General features: G+C 41.7%; 1 protein-coding gene across 3 annotated transcripts in view; it reads right to left on the bottom strand.

Moving 5' to 3' along the window:
- Nucleotides 1-7,374, bottom strand: part of ZBTB46 (zinc finger and BTB domain containing 46) — a 129,588-nt gene extending 122,214 nt beyond the window's left edge. For 2 of the 3 annotated variants that reach the window (XM_087928845.1, XM_087928847.1), the window contains exon 1: nucleotides 7,106-7,374. The gene's annotated coding sequence lies outside the window, so the exon portion shown is untranslated. Of the gene's footprint in view, nucleotides 1-5,803; nucleotides 5,900-7,105 lie in introns of all 3 variants that reach the window. The other variant, XM_087928846.1, reaches the window with a different exon arrangement.
- Nucleotides 7,375-12,654: the final 5,280 nt, after the last annotated feature.

Genomic DNA, 12,654 nt, shown 5'->3' on the forward strand with positions numbered 1-12,654 from the left:
TTGTTTATATATATATATATGTGTGTGTGTGTGTGTGTGTATGTGTATGTGTATATGTATATGTATATATTTATTTATTTAAAAAAAAATACAGAAAAAAACGGGGGTCCAATCAGCCGAATGAACGCCAGAGGGCTAATAAGGTGTAGAAGTAGGCCTTCAGCAGCTGCCTTCCCAGGCGGAACTGGGCGGGTGTGGTGCTGCTACTGTTGTGCCTGCTGAGAGAAGCTGCGGGATCAGCCAACGAGTAGTAATTCAGTGAATCAGCCTCAGAAACGAAAGGCTGGATAAATGAAGGGAAAAACGGCTCTGAACAGGCCTACGGGTCCTGTTCCTTGAGTTAGAATCGCAGCGCAGCGTTTACACTTGAAAAACAAAATGGCGCCCGAGCACGATGCGGCGCTCAAAATGGCGGCCGCCTGCGACATGCGGACTTCTCAGGGGCCTCTCAGTGGTGGAAAAATTGCTCCCCGGGGACCAGTCAAGGTCCGAAGGAAAGGGAGAGCAGGAAGGAAGAGAAAAAAAACTCTTCTGGTGGCGAAAACAGCGGTGGGGGGGGTAAACGGAATTAAACTGAAAGTAAATCAAGCCGCTGTTAAGAGAAACAAATAGAAAAACCAAGCGGTGAGGAAAAGGGCACGGCAGGGGAGTTTGACTATGGGGGGGGCAGCATGAAGGCACTGCTGGCCCTCCTCTTTGCCACCCTCTAGGGCGAGGAAAAAACGCCTCCCTGGGGTGATTGGTAATCCGAAAACCAAATGCGCAGGGCTAAGGGGGATAAAGAAATAATACAACCTGAAACTGAACGAAAAAATGAAGCAGAATGAGATTTTCTTGGAACGGCCAAGGAGCTCTTTGAATCACTGCCTGTCTCGCACGAGGCTGAGCATAAACTGGGGAATGCTATGGAGGAGTCACGTGGAAGAGGAGCGTTCCTCAAAATTAAGCTCAGCCTACAAATGCAGAGACTGAAGCACCACCCACTTCTGGATGCTCCGAGCAGCTCTAAGGAGAATTAACACTTCACAATAAACAAGAGATTTTAAAATTGCTGGTGTTGAAGAATATATAGCATCCTGGATCACCCATTATGCTAAATCACAGTGAACAGATTTACAAAATAACAAGGCTTAGTATAATTTATGACTTTTACCAATGTTGCAGCATAGAATAAGATAGATTCTTCCATCTATCCGTTATTTCCCAGGTTAAAATCCTATTTTAATCTCTTCATTTATATTTCTGAAAATATTCAAAACCAGAAGATGCTAATGCATACCTCGTGTACAATACATGGCTGCTGTCAGTTTGGTTCTACATGTAATCCTCAACTTACGATCACCTGTTTAGTGACTGTTCGAAGTTAAACAACACTGAAAAAAGTGGCGTATGACTGTTTTTTACAATTAACGAACCGTTACAGCATCCCCACAGTCACGTAATCAAAACTCGGACACTTTCAACTGGCTCATATTTATGACAGTTGCAGTATCCTGGGGTCATGTGATCCCCTTTGGCAACTTCTGACAAGTCAATGGTGAAAGCATTGTTCACTTAACAATCAGGTTACTAACTTAAGTGCAGTGATTCACTTAGCGACTGTGGCAAGATAGATCATAAAATGGGGTAAAATTCACTTAACTGTTTGTTTAGCAGTGGAAATTTTGGGCTCAGTTGGGATCATAAGTCAAGGACTACCTGTTCAAGAATATACACCTGAAGAATTACTTTTATATGTGCATATATTACTAGTTAGTATATCCTGCCACAAAATCAAATTTGGATGGTATCATCCAAATTTCAGCATCTCAAAAGATCATCCTCTTCCTGAAAAACTTCAGCAAAATAAAGCCTAGTGGCATCCTAGATAAATAGCTGTATTTTCTATTGTTTCTATTCAGATATGTTTTCTAATGTCTCACATTGAAATTGACTTTCCCTTAAACTTATTAGATCTAGGTAGAAAAGAATAAATCCACTTCCTTGTGACAATCATTAATATTTGAAAAGAGGCATTATCATCTCCCATTTTCCATTTTCCCTTCTTCTCTGATAGTTATACAAGCTTTAATTAACTGGGAACCCAGCAAATAAACACTAACCACTTCTGAGCAAAGGACCAGACTTGATAGCCCTTAAAATTTTGGGATTCTATATATAAAACCTCCTAGAATTTTATCCAAAGTTCATGCTGGCTGGAGAATTCTGGGAATGGAAATCCACACATCTGGAGGATAGCCATGTTAAGGAAGCATAAAGGTACCCAGTTCTTTAACCTTCTGTAACATTGTACAGTTAGTCCTCAATTTACAACCACAATTGAATCCACCATTTCTGTTGTTGATACATTGGTTAAGAAAATTTTGCCCCATTTTACGATATTTCTTGCCATAGTTGTTAAGTGACTAATTACAGCTATTTAGCAACACGTTTGTTAAGTGAATCTGGCTTCCACATTGACTCCACTTGTCAGATTACATGACCCTGGGATACTGCAACCCATGAGTCAGTTGCCAAGCATCTGAGTATGGATCACATGACCATGATGCTGCTGCAATAATCGTGTGAAAAATGGTTATGTTACTTTTTTCAGGTCTGTTGTAACTTTGAACAGTCATTAAATGAACTGTTATAAGTCAAGGTCTACCTGTATATCTTTGTTTGTATACTTCTGACTATTTTGACTGCCTTCCTCTAAATTGATTTTTCTACTTTCTTGCTAAATTGCAATTTGCCAGATCTTGATCTAGTATTTCAGATAACACAGAATAAAATAGAATGATTACTTCCAATGCATTGTACTGTGGATGCTTTATTGTGCCATATATCACACCAGGGTTTTTCTTTTTTGTAGTGGAATATATTCGTGTTTAGTTTTCAATTGTGATAAACAACAATCTCATTTTTTCAAGTATATGGCTTTCAAGATACATATCTATGCCCCATATCCCTTTTTAATTATTAAATTTTTCATTATTTCTAATTTATTTTATGGTATGTTTTACAATGTTTTATGTTCCCAGTTTTCATTCTAACAAAATTGTTTACGTTTTATTTTCTTTAATTAAGATAATACCTATCCATTCTGGCTTTGCCATCTCAAAATTGAATACAATTAACTTGATCAACTATCACTAACAAATGTGATAAAAATCACAAATCTCAGATCCAACCATCACACTTCGATAAATACTTGCTAGCTGCATTCATGCACTGTCTTGGTTTTATTATAATTCATATATTTTAATGCACTGTCTATGGCTATATTATATGATCCCACTGTCTTGTTTTCTACAACATAAGACATGGAACAAGGATAGTAGATACAAAGACAAAATTCACATGAAACAGATCTCTGAATACAGTACTGTTTTCCAATATATGCATACAATTGTTGCAAGCTAAATATTTTAATCCTTTTATTAAAATAAAAAATATCTAGAGTACTTACAAATCAATGAACTAATGATCTGTTTTAAAACAAATGTGCAATAATTAATCTGGCAGAATATATTCTTGAGAATGTCAGCTTTTACGGTAGTACTACTGCAACATTGAAAGTTTAGCTTTAAATTTTTAATTTGCTCTGTTATTATTTGAAAAAAGCTTAAACAGTTGAACTGACAGATTTTGTGAGAAAAACTCTACTTAACCTTTAACCAACTGGTACATTACTACAGGAATTTGAGAATACATCAAATAGTCTACTATGTTGTTATGGTCTTCTATAAAGAAATAATTAGTAATTCAGGGAATTATGAAGGATAGCTAACAGGAGATAAAGGGATAAATAGAAGAAGGCTTTCAACAATTTTAACTAAGTGGTTTCATCCTTTTATTAACCAATTAAATTATAGTCAAAATAATAGCCAAAATTACTTTTACATAAATTGGAATTAGATAAATTATATATATAAATGTATGCAAACTTTTATTAATAAGAAAGTGAAGTATTATTGAATGGGTTCACTTAAGGTAGAAATTTTCTCATGGAGTATAGCTGTCTCATATCAATGCTAGCTTTTTAGTTAGTAAGGTACTTATCCTAGCTTCTCCACAAAAAGTGTGCCAAGGTTGTATTATAAAATTCTTCAAGCATCTCTTTTAGATACATCACCTGAAAAAAACGTAATTACTACTATAAAACCATCCTAAAATTACAAGCCCTAGGGACAATATGGCCCATTTCCTTTTTTCCCTTATATTTTAAGATCTGAGCTGTATATTCCACATCAGTTATTAAATGTTCGTCTAATTACTAAATACTGCCCTTTTGAAAAGACCAGATAAATTGGATCAGTGTTTAGAAGAGTTGTATATATGATATATCACAACCTGAAATAAACCCTTTCTATTAGAACAAAATTTCAATCAGTGGTCTAATTTACCAACAGCAAAATTAGTATTTCATCAGAGTAAATGACAGCCACAATTAGTGCTGAGGTTGATACCGTAAATATAGCACAAGTTCTAAATCAAGACACAAGTATTTTACAGAATGCAATCTGTCATGTGATATAGTTAAGTGATAATTGTTCATTACATAAATTAAAACTGTAAATGAGGAGTCCTTAATGCTCTGCTGTTCATCCCAAGCTACATATATTTTCTTCTACTGAAACTGTAAAGTCCAGGCAAATACATATGTACCGTATCACAAAGATTTCAAGAATGAACTTGACTACTAGTAGTTTATTCAACTGCTATAAAATCATTCCAAATCAGCAATAAAACAGAATCAACTGTCCATTATTATGCACTTTTATTTGTGAAATATACTATAATTATTAAAAGTAACCCAAAGCACCCAAAGTTTTCAGTACACATGAGAAAAAAACTCTTCTGAGAATTGAAGATTTGTGTCTCATTTTTTAAATCAAAAGTTTTTCTCTTTGGACAAAATCTTTTATAATCGAAGCAACACTCAACACAGATATACAATAAATGCATAGATAGATAGATAGATAGATAGATAGATAGATAGATAGATAGATAGATAGATAGATAGATAGATAGATAGATAGATAGATATAGACAGTCAAACAGACAGACAGTATCACTTTATGATATATACAACCCTTTCAATTCAGTACAGGTACTTTCAATAACACCACTTGCTATACTATTCTTTTTATAATATCATGAAACAAAGCTGATAATCCTCTCAGTACTCCATGTCAAACAAATTCAAGAAACTGAAGATAGGGAGAAAACTCAATTATGAAACTGTTCTTGCATGCACATTTCTTGTCCTAAATTACAGTATACAGTATATCACTTAGCTTAAGAACTCAATTACTCAATTTATTCCAGTTAATCCACCTTCCACTGTTTATACAACAAGAAATCTTCATTATGCTTTGTCATGGGGATTTCCCTATAAAAGGCTACTTACATCTATGGAACAAACCTAGTTATTTACACATACAAAAAGAAAACACCGTTGCTGCATTTTTCTCTTTTTAAAAAGAAGCTATAACTTCTTCTTTCCTCTACTAACCTAAGGATAGTTCTTCCATTAAGTCCTACCTACATTTTCAAACCGGTACCTTAAGTTGTTGAAAACAGTCTGAATAACTTCCAGAACTATAAGGTAACTACATTCCGAGCCTGGCTTTTTCAAGGTATGGGGGTAACTTTCAATGTTTACTGTCTGCAATTAAAATGGAGGCAAAGATCGGGCGAACTGTGTCTGGCTTTAGGGAAAGACACAATAACCCCAAACAGAACCAGCATGGCTTTAAAGAGGCAGAAAGAGAAAGCAGAAAGTGGGAAAAGATACATGATTCATCAACATTATTACCTCATTCCCCCCTTTTTTTTCTCCTCTCCTCCCAAGCAGGTTCTATCCTCTCCCCTTCTCTCTCTTGAGTAACTCTTGGTCCAACTTGCACAGATGCTTAATTTTTAAAAAGTTTAAAAAAATAATAATTATATCTCTCTTTTATCAGCCCAGCCCGGGTCAGGGTGGTTGGTCCTCTTTGGCGAAGTGGAGCTGCTGTGAAAATGCCCCCTTGTCTCCCTCCTCTCCAGTCCCTCCAGCTGGGTGTTGACGCAGCAGAAATTACCAGCTGGAAAATTCCCCTTTTGGAGGTGGGGGGGGGGAGAGGGGGAGGGGAGCAGCAGGAGGGGGGTTAACCCCCTGCCAGTCAGCCTCTTGCCTGCCCCTCAGCCCTCCCACCCCCTCGGCCCCCAGCCCCAAATAAGGCAAGCGCGTCCAGGGGCAAAAGGAGAACGGAGGCGCCCCCTGCCCCATTTGCAGGGGAGGGGGGGTGTCATCTCCTCTCTCTCTTTTATCTCTCGCCCCCCACCCCACTAACCTTCAGGATACAAGTCCTCAAGGTGGCTTCTCCTCCACCCACCCCCCCATCAACCTCAGGGGGCGAATTGGGGGGTGTTATCTGCTCTCTCTTGACACACACCCCACCTTCCTTCAGAACAGCCAGTGCAAGGTGGCCTTTTCCTTCCCCACCTCAGCCTCAGGGGTATTGTGGGGGCTCCTCTTTCACCCCCAAACTCCTCTCAGAATAGCCCCCAAGGTGGCCACTTTAACACCCCCGCCCTTCCACTTCATGGGGTACATCTCTCTTTCCACACACACACACACACACACACACACACACCCCAACTCCTCTCAGAATAGCTCTCAAGGTGGCCTCCTTCCCTGGAGCTTCAAGGAGCCCTGGGGCTGGGGGGGGAAATCTCCTTTTTCACCCCCCCCCATCTCCCCTCAGAATAGCCCTCAAGGTGGCCACCCACCCACCCACCCCCGCCTCAAGGGGCTATTGGGGGACGTCCCTTCTCTTTCATCCCCTCATTTCCCCTCAGAATAGGTGGTCTCTCCCCCCCCCCAGCTTCAAGGAGCGCTTGCGGGGGGGGCATCTCCTCTCTCTCTCTCATCTCCCCCTCTTTCAGCCCACAAGGTGGTTTCTTCCCCCCACCCCCGCCCCCGCCCCACATCTCTCCTCAGCCTCATGGGGGCTTCAGGGGGGGCAAGAGAGGGGATTCACCTTGAACACACACACAGGGCGCCCCCCCCCCCCAACCCTTCCGCGAGGGAAGTTGCCAAGTTGCGAGCGGCTTTCGGCCTCCGGCCTCAGCTTACCTGAGGGGGCAGCGGCCAAACGCTCTCGCCGCGCTCCCCTCACGGGGCTGTGGGGGAAAAGGAGAGTCGCGAGGAGGTTGGATGCGGGGGAGACGGACCGCCGGAGCGCGTTCCCGCCTCCTCCCCTCTCTCTCTCTTTTCCCCCCTCCCACCCCCAAGACGGGGGGAGGGGCGCGCGAGCGCTCCTGCCTCCTCCTCCTCACCCAACTTGGCCGGAGAGTGGGGAGGGGCCATGCTCGAGCCCGGTAAAGCCGGCAAAGGCAAGGAAAAGAAGGAGGCGGGGCCGGCCGGGGCTTTAAAAAAAAAAAAAAAAAAAAAAAGAGCAGGCGATCTCGTCCCTGATTGGGTAGAGAGGGACCCCTATCTCTTTTAAGCCACGCCCCGATGGAGCCTCGCGCGTCTGTTTCTCCCCGAGTGAGTAAGAGAGAGAGGTGGGAGCCAACTGTCAAGTGACCGGCCGGACCTGTGGGGCGCTGAGCATGATGGGAGAGAGAGAGAGAGGGAGAGAGAGAGCGCAGCCCTGACAAGATTGTTGCCAAGGGCAAGCGGAGGTTTCCGTTGTCCTGGCAACGGTCAGGGCCTTTCCTGCCCTCGAAGAAGGGGGAAGCGGCGGGAGGGAGCCGAGCTCCGCGGACAGGGAAGGTTCACACGAGCTGGTGCGCTGCCCTCGCCCCGAGGTGCCGCTTTCGGGGGAGGCGGGAGACTCAAGAAGCCAGTGCATTCCAGACCCAGGAAGGTTCCCACGGCTCTTCCTAGAGCCCAGGACCCTCGAAGGAATGGAATCGAATGGAATAAGGAATAGACTAGATTAGACAAGAACAGAACAGAACGCCATAGAATAGAATACCGTGGAGTGGAGTATGTGGAATGGAATGGGAACAGAATAGAAACAACAGAACAGGAAAAGAATAGAATAGGAATGAATAGAATAGAATAGAATGGGAATGGAATGGAATAGAGTAGAGAAGAATAGAATAGAATGGAATGCAATGCAATGCAATGCAATGGAATAGAGTAGAGTAGAGAAGAATAGAATAGAAAAAGAATAGAATAGAATAGAATAGAATAGAATAGGAAATGGAATGGAATAGAATAGAATAGAATAGAATAGAATAGAATAGAATAGAATAGAATAGAATAGAATAGAATAGAATAGAATAGAAATCTTGGAGGTCTTCTAGTCCAACCCTCTACTCAAGCAAGAGAACCCTATACTATAGGAAGCAGACACGCAGGCTGAGTTCACACAGTAGGCTTGGCCTATAGAAGCTGAGCAAATTATGGGTTCAGGGTGTCTGGAACAATACAGGTAAGGCCTCGGCTTACAGCAGTTAGTTTAGTGACCCTTCAAAGTTACAGTCGAGGACTACCTGTACTCTTGTGACCTTGTCGGGACTCAATGACCATTCCATTTGAGACAACAGATCAGAATAACAAGAGTTGGAATGGACCTTAGAGGTCATCTAGTCCAACCCACCACTCAAGCAGGAGACCCTACACCATTTCAGACAAATGGCTGAATTTCTCCGCACCACCAGGACTTGCTGATAAACTACAGGTAGTTCTCAACTTACAACAGTTTGTTTAGTAATGGTTCAGAGTTACAACGGCACTGAAAAAAAAGTATGACTTTTTCAGAGGTATGGCCTTTGCAGCATCCCCATGGTCACGTGATCAAAATTCACACACTTGGCAAGAGGGTTCATACTTATGATCATTGCTGTGTCCCAAGGTCACATCAGGGGTGGGATTCTACCAGTTCACACCTATTCTCTAGAACTGGTTGTTAACATTCTAAGCAGTTTGGAGAACCGGTTGTTAGAAGAAATTACTGGCCTAATCCTGTAAGGAAGACAGGAAGGAAACATTCTGGTGTCGCTTACAGAAACTGCCTCTCCGTTAACCCTAATTACATTCTTGGCAGGACTAGACTTCCTGTCTCAGGAACTTCTCTGGAGTTTTTTCCCCCTCCTTTGCTGGTACTTTGCTTGTGTGGCGTGACCATTCAAAGTTACAATGGCACTGAAAAAAGTGACTTATGACCATTTTTCCCACTTATGACTGTTGCAGCATCCCCACAGTCATGAGAGGGCAGGCGAAGAGATGCGTGCCTCCATGTGAGTGATATTGAGTTGGCCACACCCAGCCAATAACATGACCACCAAGGCATGTCCACCCAGTCACATAACCACCAAGCCATGCCCATCACCTAAGCTATGCCCACAGAACCAGTTAAAAAATTGGAATCCCACCCCTGGGTCACATGATCCCCTTTTACGATCTTCTGACAAGCAGAGTCCATGGGGAAGCCAGATTCACTTCACCACTGTGTGACTAACTTATCAACTGTGGTGATTCACTTAACAGCTGAGGCAAAAGCCACTTAACAAGTGTCTCACTTAACAGAAATTTTGGGCTCCATTGTGGCCGTAAATCGAGGATCACCTGTACAAAGCCATGGCTCACTGAGTTATCCTGTTGACAGATTTCCTACAATGTTTGGTTTCGTTTAGGATCCAGGCACCCTGAGCCACAAACTCATTAAGCCTCTTGTGTTTTTTTTAGCTTTGCATTGATTTGTTTGCACATGTTTTCCTTGCACACATACATACCATTCTGCACATGCATACATGTAACCCTGCTGCTTCGATGTCCATATCTGGGAGATGAGGTCCACACATTGTAAAGTGACCAAGGTTCATGGCTGGTTGGGGGGAATTCTGGGAGTTGAAGTCCCCAAATCTTAAAAGGAGCCAAGTTTAATTGCTGGTTGGGGGGATTCTGGGAAATGAAGTCCCCACATTGTAAAGTGACCAAGGTTCATGGCTGGTTGGGGGAATTCTGGGAAATGAAGTCCCCACATCTTAAAAGGAGCCAAGTTGAATCACTGGTTGGGGGGAATTCTGGGAAATGAAATCCCCACATCTTAAAAGGAGCCAAGTTGAATCGCTGGTTGGGGGAATTCTGGGAAATGAAGTCCCCACATCTTAAAAGGAGCCAAGTTGAATGGCTGGTTGGGGGAATTCTGGGAAATGAAGTCCCCACATCTTAAAAGGAGCCAAGTTGAATGGCTGGTTGGGGGAATTCTGGGAGTTGAAGTCCCCACATCTGAAAGTTGCTGAGGCTGAGAAACGCTACACAAAGGTGTCCTCATTCCAGCTGCTTCTGACTCCAACTAGTCTTTGATACTCCTCCTGAATTCTTGTAATAACCTTTGCGATCTTTGACTTCAGGCATTCATGCTATACTTTCCCCCCTCCAAAATTATTTCCTCCTCCCCCTTCCCCTCCTCCTCAGCTGGAAGGGACATTTTATATTTATTTAGCTGGCGGGGTTCAATCCCCTGCCACGCACAGCAGCTGCAGCCCACAGCTTCTGATTCGCCATTCCCCCAAGTGCGCAGGGCAGACCAAAGCAGCCCAAACCTCCTGGGGTAGGAGGGTGTTCTTGGGGAGGGCTCTAAAAAATGTAAGCATCTCCCCCCCACACACACACCCCACTTCCAAACCTGGGAAGGTTTCACTTCTGCCACTTCTGGGCACTTTCTGAGGTCTCCGTTCCTCACTTTGGCAGATTGTTTTGCACACAAGCAGCTGGTCGGGAAAAGGGAACGCTGTATCTGAATTTCCCATCTGCATTTGGTCCCAGATTTGAGAAGGCTTCTCAAATAACACAATCGCTCAGCAGAACGGGAGATTATGTGTTTTTTTTAGGCAGCGTGGTTCATGTAAGCCAGGCAAGCGTCTTTGGGTCCTGTTCACACATACAATCACCCAGGTCCCAGGAATGTAGAATCTGTGAGCTCTCTAACTCTGTCTTGTCAAATATTTTCGTCTCTGGGCCCTTTTGGCATCTTAAAACCACTGAGGACCCCAAAGAGTTTATGAATTATATCATGGTATATCATATCATATATGATATAGATTAGATTGGACTGGATTATACACTGCTCAAAAAAATAAAGGGAACACTTAAACAACACAATGTAACTCCAAGTCAATCACACTTCTGTGAAATCAAACGGTCCACTTAGGTAGCAACACTGATTGACAATCAATTTCACTTAACAACCCTGTTACTAATTAAGTGCAGTGATTCACTTAACAACTGTGGCAAGGAAGTTCGTTAAATGGAGAAAAATTCAATTAACAAACATCTTGCGTGGTCACAGAAATGTTGGGCTGGATTGTATAGGCAGGCAGGCAGTTAGGCACAGAGAGAGAGAGAAAGAGAGAGAGAGAGATGGAGAGACAGAGACAGACAGGCACACACACGCACACACACATGGAGATAGATAGATGGATGGATGGATAGATAGATAGATAGATAGATAGATAGATAGATAGATAGATAGATAGATAGATAGATGATACAGATAGAGACAGACACACACACAGAGAGATGGAGATAGATAGATAGATAGAATGATAGATAGATAGATAGATAGATAGATAGATAGATAGATAGATAGATAGATAGACAGATGATACAGATAGAAACAGACAGACACACACACACACAGAGATGGAGATAGATAGATAGATAGATAGATAGATAGATAGATAGATAGATAGATAGATAGATAGATAGATAGATAGATAGATAGACAGATGATACAGATAGAAACAGACAGACACACACACACACACAGAGATGGAGATAGATAGATAGATAGATAGATAGATAGATAGATAGATAGATAGATAGATAGATAGATAGATAGATAGACAGATGATACAGATAGAAACAGACAGACACACACACACACACACAGAGATGGAGATAGATAGATAGATAGATAGATAGATAGATAGATAGATAGATAGATAGATAGATAGATAGATAGATAGACAGATGATACAGATAGAAACAGACAGACACACACACACACACAGAGATGGAGATAGATAGATAGATAGATAGATAGATAGATAGATAGATAGATAGATAGATAGATAGATAGATAGATAGATAGACAGATGATACAGATAGAAACAGACAGACACACACACACACACAGAGATGGAGATAGATAGATAGATAGATAGATAGATAGATAGATAGATAGATGGATAGATAGATAGATAGATAGATAGATAGACAGATGATACAGATAGAAACAGACAGACACACACACACACACAGAGATGGAGATAGATAGATAGATAGATAGATAGATAGATAGATAGATAGATAGATAGATAGATAGATAGATAGATAATATAGGTAGACAGAGAGAGAGAGAGATGTAGACAGACAGACAGACAGACAGACAGAAACGGAGATAGCTAGATCGATAGATAGATAGATAGATAGATAGATAGATAGATAGATAGATAGATAGATGATACAGATAGAGACAGAGAGACACACACACAGAGAGAGATGGAGATAGAGAGATAGAGAGATAGATAGACAGATGATACAGATAGAGACAGACACACATACACACACAGATGTAGATAGATAGATAGATAGATAGATAGATAGATAGATAGATAGAAAGAAAGATAATATAGGTAGACACAGAGAGAGAGAGAGATGTAGAC

This window comes from Pseudonaja textilis, chromosome 3, assembly GCF_049901715.1.
Source record: "Pseudonaja textilis isolate UNSWEBS1 chromosome 3, rPseTex1.2, whole genome shotgun sequence".
NCBI classification, from domain to species: Eukaryota; Metazoa; Chordata; class Lepidosauria; order Squamata; family Elapidae; genus Pseudonaja; species Pseudonaja textilis.